Below are 13,923 nucleotides of genomic sequence, written 5' to 3' on the forward strand. Positions count from 1 at the left end.
GTGGGGCGCGGGAGAGAAAGGGGTGGCGCGCGGGATAGAAAGGGGAGTGGGGCGCGGGAGAGAAAGGGGAGTGGGGCGCGGGAGTGAAAGGGGAGGGGGGCTGCTGCGCTGGAGGCAGTTCTCTATATCCGGCAGAGTGTGACAGAAATGTAAAAGATCCGGTGAGAATTTAACTTTGAGGTGTTGGACATCCCTGGTTTATATCATGGAAATATCTGTCTCCACAGTTTTTGCCAGACCTGCCTTTTTTCTAGAACTTTCTCTTTCAGATTTCCAGCACACAATATTCTGCTTTATCGGAGAATCCCTATAGTACAGGAGGAGGCCATTCGGTCCATCGAGTCTGCACCGACCCACTTAAGCCCTCACTTCCACCCTCTCCCCGTAACCCAATAACCCCTCCTAACCTTTTTGGACACCAAGGGCAATTTATCATGGGCAATCCACCTAACCTGCACGTCTTTGGACTGTGGTAGGAAACCCGTGCACCCGGAGGAAACCCACGCCGACACGGGGAGAACGTGCAGACTCCACACAGACAGTAACCCAGCGGGGAATCGAATCTGGGACCCTGGCGCTGTGAAGCCACAGTTATATCCACTTGTGCTACCGTGCTGCCCTGTAGTCTGCTGATGTTAGGAGTCTGCTGATGTCCCCCCAGCCATGCCAACCTATTCCCTCATCTACCCCAATGGCCCTCCATGCCCATTTGCTGGGTCAATGGGCAAAGTGCCATGAGTTGGCATAGTTTACTGTTCAAAATGTTGCCAAATCCATTATATAGTTCAGAACTCCTCCGAGATCCAAAACCATGAGGAAGCTGACCCCACACCACAAGAATTGTTGGGTGCTAGGAACGCTTACCTTCACAATGGATCTGGTCTGGTTAGGCTTGTAGGCGAATGACTGACAGCCTTATCCCACATGGGTAGGCGGTGGCATAGTGGTACTGTCGCTCGACAGTAACTGTCGCTATTCAGAGATCCAGAATCATGCGCTGGGACCTGGGTTCAATTCCCGCCATGGCAGATGGTGAAATTTCAATTTGTTAAAAATCTGTAAGTAAAAGCCTGGGGTGGGATTCTCCCATCCTGCGGCAGAGTGTCCATGCCATCGTAAACGCCGTCGCGTTTTACTACGGCGTGAACCAGCCGCGGGCAGGAACGGTTCACGTCGCTCGAGCTGATCCCGGCGCGAACTGGATGCCGCGGGACCCGCGCATGCGCAGTGGTGCCAGCGCCAACACGGGCATGCGCTGTGGCCTCCTTCAACACGCCGGCCCCGACGCAACATGGCACAGGAGTACAGGGGCTGGCGCGTAGGAAAAGATGCCGGGGGAGCGAGAGGCTGACTGCACCGGAGCTCCCACAGGCCGCCACCCGACCGTTGTAGGCAGAGTTCCCGCCGGCTACGAGCAGGTGTGGACGGCGCCGGCCCAGCGTTTTATTTGCGGCCATTCGGCTAATTCCGGGCCGAGAATCAGCGAGCCGGCCGCGTAGAGCGACCCACGACCGGCGCCGCGCCAAAGACGCCGATTCTCCATCGGAGGGATTCTCCATCGCTGGGATTCTCCGGCCCGCCCCTGGGCTGGGCTGGGAGAATCCGGCTCCTAAAGGTGACCATGAAACCGTTGTCGAATTAGAAGGAAATGTGTCGTACGCCCACGTCTTACGAACAAACATAAAAAGTGTACCGCGCGAATTTTAACTCATTAACTAACTACTTAAATGACCCTACTTAACGCCACCCCCATATATCTTCGACACAATAAACATCCCAGACTCCTGTTACCGAGCGATAGACCGTTCAAACTATGGAAACACTTCACTAAATGTCAACAATGCCGATCTTTTGGTCTCTTTTAAGGGGCTTTACGCGACAATTCAGCGAATATTATTTGTCTTTTTTCTCAGCCTCTGGCACTCTCGGTTTAAAAGCGACTTTTAGAGAGTTTTGTTTACCTGAAAACAAGCCGGGCAGAAGCTGCGAAAGGTGAAGAAAGAAGAGAATAAAGATCGTCATCTGGGTGGAGACGCAGCCACGGAATCTCTATGGGGGGGGGGGGGGGGTGGCGAGGTCTGGTAAACTTTGTTGCAGTAAACGTTGTCCAGCTAATCCAGCTGTTTAAACTCGCCACTGATAACACGAGGAGAAAACACCAGGTACAAAGTCAGGCAATGTCATAATAACTGACGGGACACAGAGAGGAGAAAACCCGGAATTGAAAGTAATTCCAGGATCCGGACTGAGCAGGGGGACAGAGAGATTGGGGGTGGGGTGGGGGCGGGAGAGAAGGGGGTGGGGTGGTGCGCGGGAGAGAAGGGGGTGGGGTGGGGCGCGGGAGAGAAGGGGGTGGGGTGGGGCGTGGGGGAGAAGGGGTGGGGTGGGGCGCGGGTGAGAAGGGGGTGGGGTGGGGCACGGGAGAGAAAGGGGTGTGGGGCGCGGGAGAGAAAGGGGAGTGGGGCGCGGGAGAGAAAGGGGTGTGGGGCGTGGGAGAGAAAGGGGAGTGGGGCGCGGGAGAGAAAGGGGTGTGGGGCGCGGGAGAGAAAGGGGAGTGGGGCGCGGGAGAGAAAGGGGTGTGGGGCGCGGGAGAGAAAGGGGTGTGGGGCGCGGGAGAGAAAGGGGTGTGGGGCGCGGGAGAGAAAGGGGTGTGGGGCGCGGGAGAGAAAGGGGTGTGGGGCGCGGTAGAGAAAGGGGTGTGGGAGAGAAAGGGGTGGTGCGCGGGAGAGAAAGGGGTGTGGGGCGCGGGAGAGAAAGGGGAGGGGGCGCGGGAGAGAAAGGGGTGTGTGGCGCGGGAGAGAAAGGGGTCTGGGGCGCAGGAGAGAAAGGGGAGTGGGGCGCGGGAGAGAAAGGGGAGTGGGGCGCGGGAGAGAAAGGGGAGGGGGGCTGCTGCCCTGGAGGCAGTTCTCTATATCCGGCAGAGTGTGACAGAAATGTAAAAGATCCGGTGAGAATTTAACTTTGAGGTGTTGGACATCCCTGGTTTATATCATGGAAATATCTGTCTCCACAGTTTTTGCCAGACCTGCCTTTTTTCCAGAACTTTCTCTTTCAGATTTCCAGCACACAATATTCTGCTTTATCGGAGAATCCCTATAGTACAGAAGGAGGCCATTCGGCCCATCGAGTCTGCACCGACCCACTTAAGCCCTCACTTCCATCCTCTCCCCGTAACCCAATAACCCCTCCTAACCTTTTTGGACACAAAGGGCAATTTATCATGGGCAATCCACCTAACCTGCACGTCTTTGGACTGTGGGAGGAAACCTGTGCACCCGGAGGAAACCCACGCAGACACAGGGAGAACGTGCAGACTCCACACAGGCAGTAACCCAGCGGGGAATCAAATCTGGGACCCTGGCGCTGTGAAGCCACAGTGATATCCACTTGTGCTACCGTGCTGCCCTGTAGTCTGCTGATGTCAGGAGTCTGCTGATGTCCCCCCAGCCATGCCAACCTATTCCCTCATCTACCCCAATGGCCCTCCATGCCCATTTGCTGGGTCAATGAGCAAAGTGCCATTACTTGGCATGGTTTACTGTTCAAAATGTTGCCAAATCCATGATATCGTTCAGAACTCCTCCGAGATCCAAAACCATGAGGAAGCTGACCCCACACCACAAGAATTGTTGGGTGCTAGGAACGCTTACCTTCGCAATGGATCTGGTCTGGTTAGGCTTGTAGGCGAATGACTGACAGCCTTATCCCACATGGGTAGGCGGTGGCATAATGGTACTGTCGCTATTCAGAGATCCAGAATCATGCACTGGGAACCTGGGTTCAAATCCCGCCATGGCAGATGGTGAAATTTCAATTCATTAAAAATCTGTAAGTAAAAACCTGGGGTGGGATTCTCCCATCCTGCGGCAGAGTGTCCATGCCATCGTAAACGCCGTTGCGTTTTATTATGCCGTGAACCAGCCGCAGGCAGGAGCAGTTCACGCCGCTCGAGCTGCTGATCCCGGCGCGAACTGGATGCCACGGGACCCGCGCATGCGCAGTGGTGCCGGCGCCAACACAGGCATGCGCTGTGGCCTCCTTCAACACGCCGGCCCCAACGCAACATGGCACAGGAGTACAGGGGCTGGCGCGTAGGAAAAGATGCCTGGGGAGCGAGAGGCTGGCCGCATCGGAGCTCCCACAGGCTGCCACCCGACCGTTGTAGGCAGAGTTCCCGCCGGCTGCGAGCAGGTGTGGACGGCGCCGGCAGGACTCAGCATTTTATTTGCAGCCATTCGGCTAATTCCGGGCCGAGAATCAGCGAGCCGGCCGCGTAGAGCGACCCACGACCGGCGCTGCGCCAAAGACGCCAATTCTCCATCGCAGGGATTCTCCATCGCAGGGATTCTCCGGCCCGGCCCTGGGCTGGGCTGGGAGAATCCGGCTCCTAAAGGTGACCATGAAACCATTGTCGAATTAGAAGGAAATGTGTCGTACGCCAACGTTTTACGAACGAACATGAAAAGTGTACCGCGCAAATTTTAAATCATTAACTAACTACTTAACTGACCCTACTTAACGCCCCTTACAAACCCCCCCCCCCCCCCCATATATCTTCGACACAATAAACATCCCAGACTCCTGTTACTGAGCGATAGACCGTTCAAACTATGGAAACACTTCACTAAATGACAACAATGCCGAACTTTTGGTCCCTTTTAAGGGGCTTTACGCGACAATTCAGCGAATATTATTTGTCTTTTTTCTCAGCCTCTGGCACTCTCGGTTTAAAAGCGACTTTTAGAGAGTTTTGTTTACCTGAAAACGAGCCGGGCTGAAGCTGCGAAAGGTGAAGAAAGAAGAGAATAAAGATCGTCATCTGGGTGGAGACGCAGCCACAGAATCTCATTTGGGGGGGGGGGGGGGGGGTGGCGAGGTCTGGTAAACTTTGTTGCAGTAAACGTTGTCCAGCTAATCCAGCTGTTTAAACTCACCACTGACAACACGAGGATAAAACACCAGGTGCAAAGTCAGGCAATCTCATAATAACTGACGGGACACAGGGAGGAGAAAACCCGGAATTGAAACTCAGTCCAGAATCCGGACTGGGCAGGGGGACAGAGAGATTGGGGGTGGGGTGGGGCGCGGGAGAGAAGGGGGTGGGGTGGGGCGCAGGAGAGAAGGGGGTGGGGTGGGGCGCGGGAGAGAAGGGGGTGGGGTGGGGCGCGGGAGAGAAGGGGGTGGGGTGGGGCGCGGGAGAGAAGGGGGTGTGTGGCGCGGGAGAGAAAGGGGTGTGGGGCGCGGGAGAGAAAGGGGTGTGGCGCGCGGGAGAGAAAGGGGTGTGGGGCGCGGGGAGAGAAAGGGGTGTGGGGCAGGGAGAGAAAGGGGAGTGGGGCGCGGGAGAGAAAGGGGCGCGAGAGAGAAAGGGGTGTGGGGCACGGGAGAGAAAGGGGAGGGGGGCGCGGGAGAGAAAGGGGAGTGGGGCGCGGGAGAGAAAGGGGAGGGGGGCGCGGGAGAGAAAGGGGAGGGGGGCGCGGGAGAGAAAGGGGAGTGGGGCGCGGGAGAGAAAGGGGTGTGGGGCAGGGAGAGAAAGGGGAGGGGGCGCGGGAGAGAAAGGGGAGGGGGGCTGCTGCGCTGGAGGCAGTTCTCTATATCCGGCAGAGTGTGACAGAAGTGTAAAAGGTCCGGTGAGAATTTAACTTTGAGGTGTTGGACATCCCTGGTTTATATCATGGAAATATCTGTCTCCACAGTTTTTGCCAGACCTGCCTTTTTTTCCAGAATTTTCTCTTTCAGGTTTCCAGCACACAATATTCTGCTTTATCGGAGAATCCCTATAGTACAGGAGGAGGCCATTCGGCCCATCGAGTCTGCACCGACCCACGTAAGCCCTCACTTCCACCCTCTCCCCGTAACTCAATAACCCCTCCTAACCTTTTTGGACACCAAGGGCAATTTATCATGGGCAATCCACCTAACCTGCACGTCTTTGGACTGTGGGAGGAAACCCGTGCACCCGGAGGAAACCCACGCAGACACGGGGAGAACGTGCAGACTCCACACAGACAGTAACCCAGCGGGGAATCGAATCTGGGACATTGGCGCTGTGAAGCCACAGTGATATCCACTTGTGCTACCGCGCTGCCCTGTAGTCTGCTGATGTTAGGAGTCTGATGTCCCCCCACCCATGCCAACCTATTCCCTCATCTACCCCGATGGCCCTCCATGCCCATTTGCTGGGTCAATGGGCAAAGTGCCATAAGTTGGCATAGTTTACTGTTCAAAATGTTGCCAAATCCATTAAATAGTTCAGAACTCCTCCGAGATGCAAAACCATGAGGAAGCTGACCCCACACCACAAGAATTGCTGGGTGCTAGGAACGCTTATCTTCGCAATGGATCTGGTCTGGTTAGGCTTGTAGGCGAATGACTGGCAGCATTATCCCACATGGGTAGGCGGTGGCATAGTGGTACTGTCGCTATTCAGAGATCCAGAATCATGCGCTGGGGACCTGGGTTCCGATCCCGCCATGGCAGATGGTGAAATTTCAATTCGTTAAAAATCTGTAAGTAAAAGCCTGGGGCGGGATTCTCCCATCCTGCGGCAGAGTGTCCATGACATCGTAAACGCCGTCGCATTTTATTACGCCGTGAACCAGCCGCAGGAGCGCTGGAGCGGTTCAAGCCGCTCGCGCTGCTGATTCCGGCGCGAACTGGATGCCGCGAGACCCGCGCATGCGCAGTGGTGCCGGCGCCAACACGGGCATGCGCTGTGGCCTCCTTCAACACGCTGGCCCCACGCAACATGGCACAGGAGTACAAGGGCTGGCGCGTAGGAAAAGATGCCGGGGGAGCGAGAGCCCGGCCGCATCGGAGGGCCCCCCCTGCCGGGGTTGGAGCTTCCCCACCCTCCCCACAGGCCGCCACCCGTTGTAGGCAGAGTTCCCGCCGGCTACAAGCAGGTGTGGACGGCGCCGACCCAGCGTTTTATTTGCGGCCATTCGGCTCATTCCGGGCCGAGAATCAGCGAGCCGGCCGCGTAGAGCGACCCACGACCGGCGCCGCGCCAAAGACGCCGATTCTCCATCGGAGGGATTCTCCGGCCCGGCCCTGGGCTGAGAGAATCCGGCTCCTAAAGGTGACCATGAAACCATTGTCGAATTAGAAGGAAATGTGTCCTACTTGTGTGGCCTACATTGCAGCCAGCAATGTTGACTGTAAAAACTGTACCCCTCAAGGGCAATCTGGCACAGCCTGCCACGCCCACGTCTTACGAACGAACATAAAAAAAGTGTACCGGACGAATTTTAACTCATTAACTAACTGTTTAACTGACCCTACTTAACGCCACCACCCCTCCCCCCCCCCCCGCCCCATATATCTTCGACACAATAAACATCCCAAACTCCTGTTACTGAGCGATAGACTGTTCAAACTATGGAAACACTTCACTAAATGACAACAATGCCGATCGTTTGGTCCCTTTTAAGGGGCTTTACTCGACAATTCAGCGAATATTGTTTGTCTTTTTTCTCAGCCTCTGGCACTCTCGGTTTAAAAGCGACTTTTAGAAAGTTTTGTTTACCTGAAAACGAGCCGGGCTGAAGCTGCGAAAGGTGAAGAAAGAAGAGAATAAAGATCGTCATCTGGGTGGATACGCGGCCACGGAATCTCATAACAACTAACGGGACACAGGGAGGAGAAAACCCTGAATTGAAACTCGGTCCAGAACCCGGACTGAGCAGAGGGAGAGCCCATTGAGTGGATGTCATCTGATGCTGAGCTGGAGACCGTTCTGTTTTTCGGGTGGGGAGTGGCAAGAGTTTAATGATGTTCCAATCACAGGAGTTCCAAGAAGGATTTCAATTGCGTGGTTGAACGTCTGACCATAAATCGATGCTACCTGGTTATTGATCCCTCAACTAATGGGAGAAAAACGCCTTCCCATCCACCTTATCTGTGCCCCTCACAATCTTATACACTATAATCAGGTTGCCTCGCAACCTTTGCTGCATCAAAGATCCCAAGATTCTGGGTTTTCTACTTCTCCTGTTAGTTAATATAAACTGCACGGTGGATGTGACCTGCAGCTGAGTTGAGCTCTGTGGTGTGGGCAGGGAGTGGCAAGAGTTTAAAGATGTTACACTAGCAGGCGTGCCGAGAAGGATTTAAACTCTGTAGTTTACTCAGTAAATCAACACAAAGTGGCGGGCAGGACATCGCCGGTTCCCACCCTGGCCGTTTTTAATCTGCTAAATTCAAGATGTCAGGCTCCCCTCCCGCCCACAAATCCCCCCCTCCACCTGACACTGGCACACCTCATGTGCAGTGGGCAGAACAGGCTGACACGACATTACCCGTGACATCCGAAGGTCAGCCGGGCCCATCTAACCACGAGGGGTCGTGCAGGGCAGAGGGTGAGACAAGCAGCAGGCCGCCTCCACTTCTTTTTTATTTTTATAAATTTAGAATACCCAATTCTTTTTTTTTCCCAATTAAGGGGAAATTTAGCATGGTCAATCCACCTAGCCTGCACATCTTTTGGGTGGTGGGGGTGAGACCCACGCAGACAAGGGGAGAATGTGCGAACTCCACACGGACAGTGACCTGGGGTCGGGATCATACCCGGGTCCTCAGCGTCGTGAGGCAGCAGTGCTAACCACTGCGCCACCATGCCACCCAGGCCTCCTCCACTAATGATGTGCCATTTGGGGAAACACCGAGAAGGAACGGAGGCCACGAAAGATAGATGATACTTACGTTGGCACAAGTGTAGCACATGCACAATAGTTAGGCCTGCCGCTCATCCAATGAGGCCTGCCATTCCTCCTCCTCCAGCATGTCGCCCGTCAGCTGCGCAATGTTTAGGAGGCAGCAAGCCGGCCAACAGGCCGAGAAGGAAATGCGAAGGTGACGACGCATTTGGGGCATGCCAACCTCCATCTCAGTCACTGCCTCCTCCTCGGCCTCGCACATAAGTTGCTCGGCCCTCTCCTCCTGAGGTGTGGATCCGAAGGTCGAAGATGCCCCTTGGGTCTTTTGGTAATCACGCCTATTATGGCCCACAGTATCCTAGGGGACACAGAAAGGACATAGAGAGATGCTTTGAGGGTGGAGGGGGGAGTCTATAGCTGGTGGCAAGGCTTCTAGCCAAGGAGGGTCTGGTATTGGGGTTAGGGTTAGGGTGGGGTGTAGTTGGCCTCTCAGGGTTGGGGTGACGTGAGGAATGAGTGGCAGGAGTGATGGCAGAGAGGGACAGCACGGTGGTGCAGTGGTTAGCACTGCTGTCTCATGGCGCTGAGGACCCGAGTTCGATCCTGGTCCCGGGTCACTGTCCGTGTGGTGTTTGAACATTCTCCCCGTGTCTGAGTGGATCTCACCCCCACATCCCAAAGATGTGCAGGGTAGGTGGATTGGCCACGTTAAATTGCCCCTCATTGGAAAAAAAAACCCAAAATCACCTGAGTCAGGGGCTCAGAAATGCTGACTCACCTGAGCTGCCCCGAGGAGCTCATTCATCTTCTTCCTGCATTGCGTGCCGGTCCTCCTAGTGATGTTGGCAGCGCTAGTCTCCACTGCCATCTCCTCACAGGTGCTGTTTAGAAGGGCTGGCTTCAGTCTGCACCCACCCAGGGAAAGAGGTTTTCCCACATTTCCTCAATGGCATCCAGCAGTCGGTCAACTGTGGACTCCCGAAATCAGAAGTGGATTTGGGGGGGGGGGGGGGGGGGAGTTGGGGGGGGGGGGGGGGGGGAATGTCTCCGTGGTGCTATCTTCCTGGCTGGAATGAGTGTGTGTGGTGAGTGGAGTGAGCAGCTCCAGCTTGTCAGGCTCTTCAATGCGAATTCCGGCCCTGCCGAATTATGTCAGCGGGGACGGGAATTGCTTGTAATTCACGGGGGCAGAATGCAGGCCAATTTGCATTTGCTGAATATTGTTTTAACAGCGTCTCCAACGAGAACACGAATTATACATGATTCAGTTCCGGCAGGAACACTCCCTCACGGAGAATCCAGCCCTCTGTTTTTGGTATTAGCCCTTAGTGTCCAAAAGGTTAAGTGTGGGGTACTGGGTTACGGGGATAGGGTAGATACGTGGGCTTGAGTAGGGTGCACTTGTGAGGGTGGGTGCAGGCCCAATGGCCTCCTTCAGCACTGTAAATTCTATGATTCAGCAGGTATCGTGGGAGAAGTTACGGGAAGGCCCGGACCACATCACTTCAGCAGGAAAGGTGATTTTTTTTTTTGCGGGGGGGGGGGGGGGGGGGGGGGGGGCACAATGGCGCTGTGGTTAGCACTGCTGCATCACGAACTAAATTTATTTAAAAGAAATTTTAAAGACAGAATATTACATTTACACAGTTAACTGTACATATATTGACCAAAAAGTTTGCTTAATTAATTCAGAGCAAACGTCCCTTTTAGGCAATGGTCTTCGTAATTAATCTAATAAAAATTCCAGTATTATCACAAATCCATTGTTGCCATGGGGAAAGACTTACACAGGGATTTCTCACTGGATACTGAGAGCCAGAATGTATATCAAATCCTTGTAAATACAAATACTGAGGACAGCATGGTGACGCAGTGGTCAGCACTGAGGTCCCAGGTTCAATCCTGGCCCCGGGTCACTGTACATCTGGAGTTTGCACATTCTCCCCGTGTTTGTGTGGGTCTCACCCCCACAACCCAAAAGATGTGCAGGTTAGGTGAATTGCCCTTCACTGGAAGGAAAATAATTGGGTGCTCTAAATTTATTTTTAAATAAGTGAAAGGTGATTTTTTTTTCAAGAAATTCCTGCCTCCTTTCAAAATGCTGCTGTCCCTCTGAAGTGTTTTTGGAGGTTTTGTGGTGAGTCCACGGGATGTTGGCTGGGCCCAGTATTTATTGCCCATTCCCCGAGGACTGAGGGGTTTGCTCGGCCATTGAAGCATTTATGACTCAAGCTGTGGATCTGGAGTTACATGTAGACCAGGTAAGGGTAGTCGATTTTCTTGAGAAGTGACACCAGTGAAAAGATGGGTTTCAGCGACAATGGTTTCATGGCCCATCGAATCTCTACAGGGCAGAAAGAGGCCATTTGGCCCATCGAGCCTGCAACAATCCACTCTGCCCTGTACCCATAACCTAAACTGCTCATCCCTGGACACGAAGGGTCAATTTAATATGACCAACCCACCTAACCTGCACATCTTTGGATTGTGGGTGGAAACCAGCATCCGGAGGAAACCCACACAGACACGTGGAGAAAGTGCTAATTCCAAACAAGGCCAGAATTGAACCTGGGTCCCTGGTGCTGTGAGGCAGCAGTGCTAACCACTGTGCCACCATGCCACCCGTGACATTTAATTCTGGATTTTAATGGATTCAAATTTCACCCAGGATCCCGGAGCTTGACCCCTGCTCTCTGGATTACTAGCCCATTGATAACGCCAATTTGCCACTGCCTCCCTGTTCACAACAAAGTCTGAGACAGGAGTGATTGCAGCAGCATTCGCAGAGCCACTAGCTCTGCAGCAGTACAGGGAACAGGAGTGAATGCTGCCAAGCAGGATGCCTTTTACCAAGCTGGAGCTGGACAGTGACCAGCCTGTGTATACACCACCTCAGTGTCCATCAGCTCTCTCCTGGATAACACCCCATTGAGGTCCCCATCTTGTAAGGGTCCTTCCTGATGATTCCCTTATTTCCCCTTTTGCCGTTATTATTTTGATCCATGGATGCTTAATGGACAGGCACGTCACGCAGTACAGAGAATGCGGAAATACAAAAAGTTGCGACATAGTACTTGGTGCTAGTTTTCGATCAGCAGAACCCAGACTCTGTGGCACTCGAGGGACAGGATGGGACTCGGTTTCATTCAGTCATTTTTAAACCCAGGATTGCGACCCCCGGGTGGGTAAACGTACAACACGCACTACATCCCTACGTCTTCACTGAATTCTGCTGGACTGGGATAATTGCCATCAAGTGGCTCATTCATTTTTTTTTCTTTGTTTAAAAATTTAGAGTACCCAATTATTTTTTCCAATTAAGGGGCAATTTAGCGTGGCCAATCCACCTATCCTGCACATCTTTTGGGTTGTGGGGGTGAAACCCACGCAGACACGGGGAGAACGTGCAAACTCTACACGGACAGTGACCCAGGGCCGGGATTCGAACCCGGGTCCTCAGCGCCGTAGGCAGCAATGCTAACCACTGTGCCACCGTGCTGCCCCAAGTGGCTCATTCATAAGACTGATGCCAGCAGACATGATTCCCACATTTGATTTTGATTTGATTTATTGTCACATGTACTGAAGTACAGTGAAAAGTATTTTTCTGCGGCCAAGGAAACGTACACAGTACGTACATAGTAGACAAAAGAATAATCAACAGGGAACATTGACAAATGGAAATCAACAAATAGTGATTGGTTACAGTGCGGAACAAGGGGCCAAACAAAGCAAATACATGAGCAAGAGCAGCATAGGGAGTCGTGAATAGTGTTCTTACAGGGAACAGATCAATCCGAGGAGGAGTCGTCGAGGAGTCTTGTAGCTGTGGGGAAGAAGCTGTTCCTTTGTCTGGATGTGCGGGTTTTCAGACTTCTGCACCTTCTGCCTGATGGAAGGGTCTGGAAGAGGTCAAAGCCTGGGTAGGAGGGGTCCCTGATAATGCTGTCTGCCTTCCTGAGGCAGCGGGAGATGTATACAGAATCAATGGGAGGGTGGCGAGCTTGTGTTGGACTGGGTTCACCACACTCTGCAGTTTCTGCAGTTTCTTGCTCTATTCACATCAGGCTCTATTCACCCCCCAAGTTAAATGGGACCAGTTTTCCAGATGTTAGGCTCAGCTGGCACAATAAAACTTTACTCTGCAGGGGTGAATTCTCCGCCGACGGGATTCTCCGTTCTGCCAGCAGTGCACCCCCGCTCGTGAGTTTCTTTGCGGCATGGGGTGGCTATAATGGGAAATCCCATTGGCCAGCCACTGGAGCGGGGAATCCCACTGCCAGCGATAGTGCTTCGAGGAGAAACCTGTGGCTGGGGAGGCGGAGGATTTATTTGCGCTAGTGCTGTCTGAACTGTTGAATATTGGCAGCATTTTCTGCTTTTATTTCAGATTAGCGTTGTTCACATTATTTTGCTTTGCCAGATTTCAAGTTGTCACTTTGCCAGTAGCCATCAATCACTCATTGATACTCGCTGCAGATGTGGGCTCCCGTCCTACCGTAGGGCTGGTATTGTGCTGCAGTGGGTAATAGCCCTGGCTCTCAGCCAGAAGCTCTTGGTTCGAGTCCCACCCCAGGAGGTGTCAACCTCAACCTCACAATCCTTCCAACACGCCAATGACGGGCGGTAAGAGTGGGAAGTATTCCTGGGTCAGCCATGCTCGATGCAAAGTGGTGCCTCTCAAGCCACAAGCCTCTGGTGATTGGCTGGCAACCTCTTCCAGGAAACACCTCACCACGGGGACAGATTAAAGATGTGCCGTGCGCACCATAGGTACAGGAACCTAATTCCACCACAGAGTTGGTCTCGGTGCACTGGTACAAAATCATAACGTTTGCACTGGAGGCTGAGGGGGAATTATCAGGATTCCAGATAGCCGGGAAATCCTGCCCCCCCCCCCCCCCCGCCCTCCCCCCCCAACCCACAAGATGGGTGTTCAGACCGCGGGAGAGCTCTCTGTTTCAAAGTGAAGCCGCGTGTGATACTCCGTGATGAGGAACAGAGTTGGAGAGAGGCAGTGTCTCTGAGAAGGGGCGGCGTGTTGGATTGGACAGCAAAACAGCAGCGACCTGGAGCAGTGCCTCTGGGAGGTGGATCCTGTCAGACTGTTAGATTGGTTCCAGTGTTTGCCTGCGAACTGGGTCTAGAGGGAGCAGCTCGCCTTTATCAATCTGGTTGGTTGGAGTTGGGAGCGAGACCCTGGCAGGTGGCAATTCAAAATTCACTTTTATTCCTTTTTCAGTTCAAGAAATTGCAACAAAACTGAGGC

This window comes from Scyliorhinus canicula, chromosome 13, assembly GCF_902713615.1.
Source record: "Scyliorhinus canicula chromosome 13, sScyCan1.1, whole genome shotgun sequence".
NCBI lineage: Eukaryota > Metazoa > Chordata > Chondrichthyes > Carcharhiniformes > Scyliorhinidae > Scyliorhinus > Scyliorhinus canicula.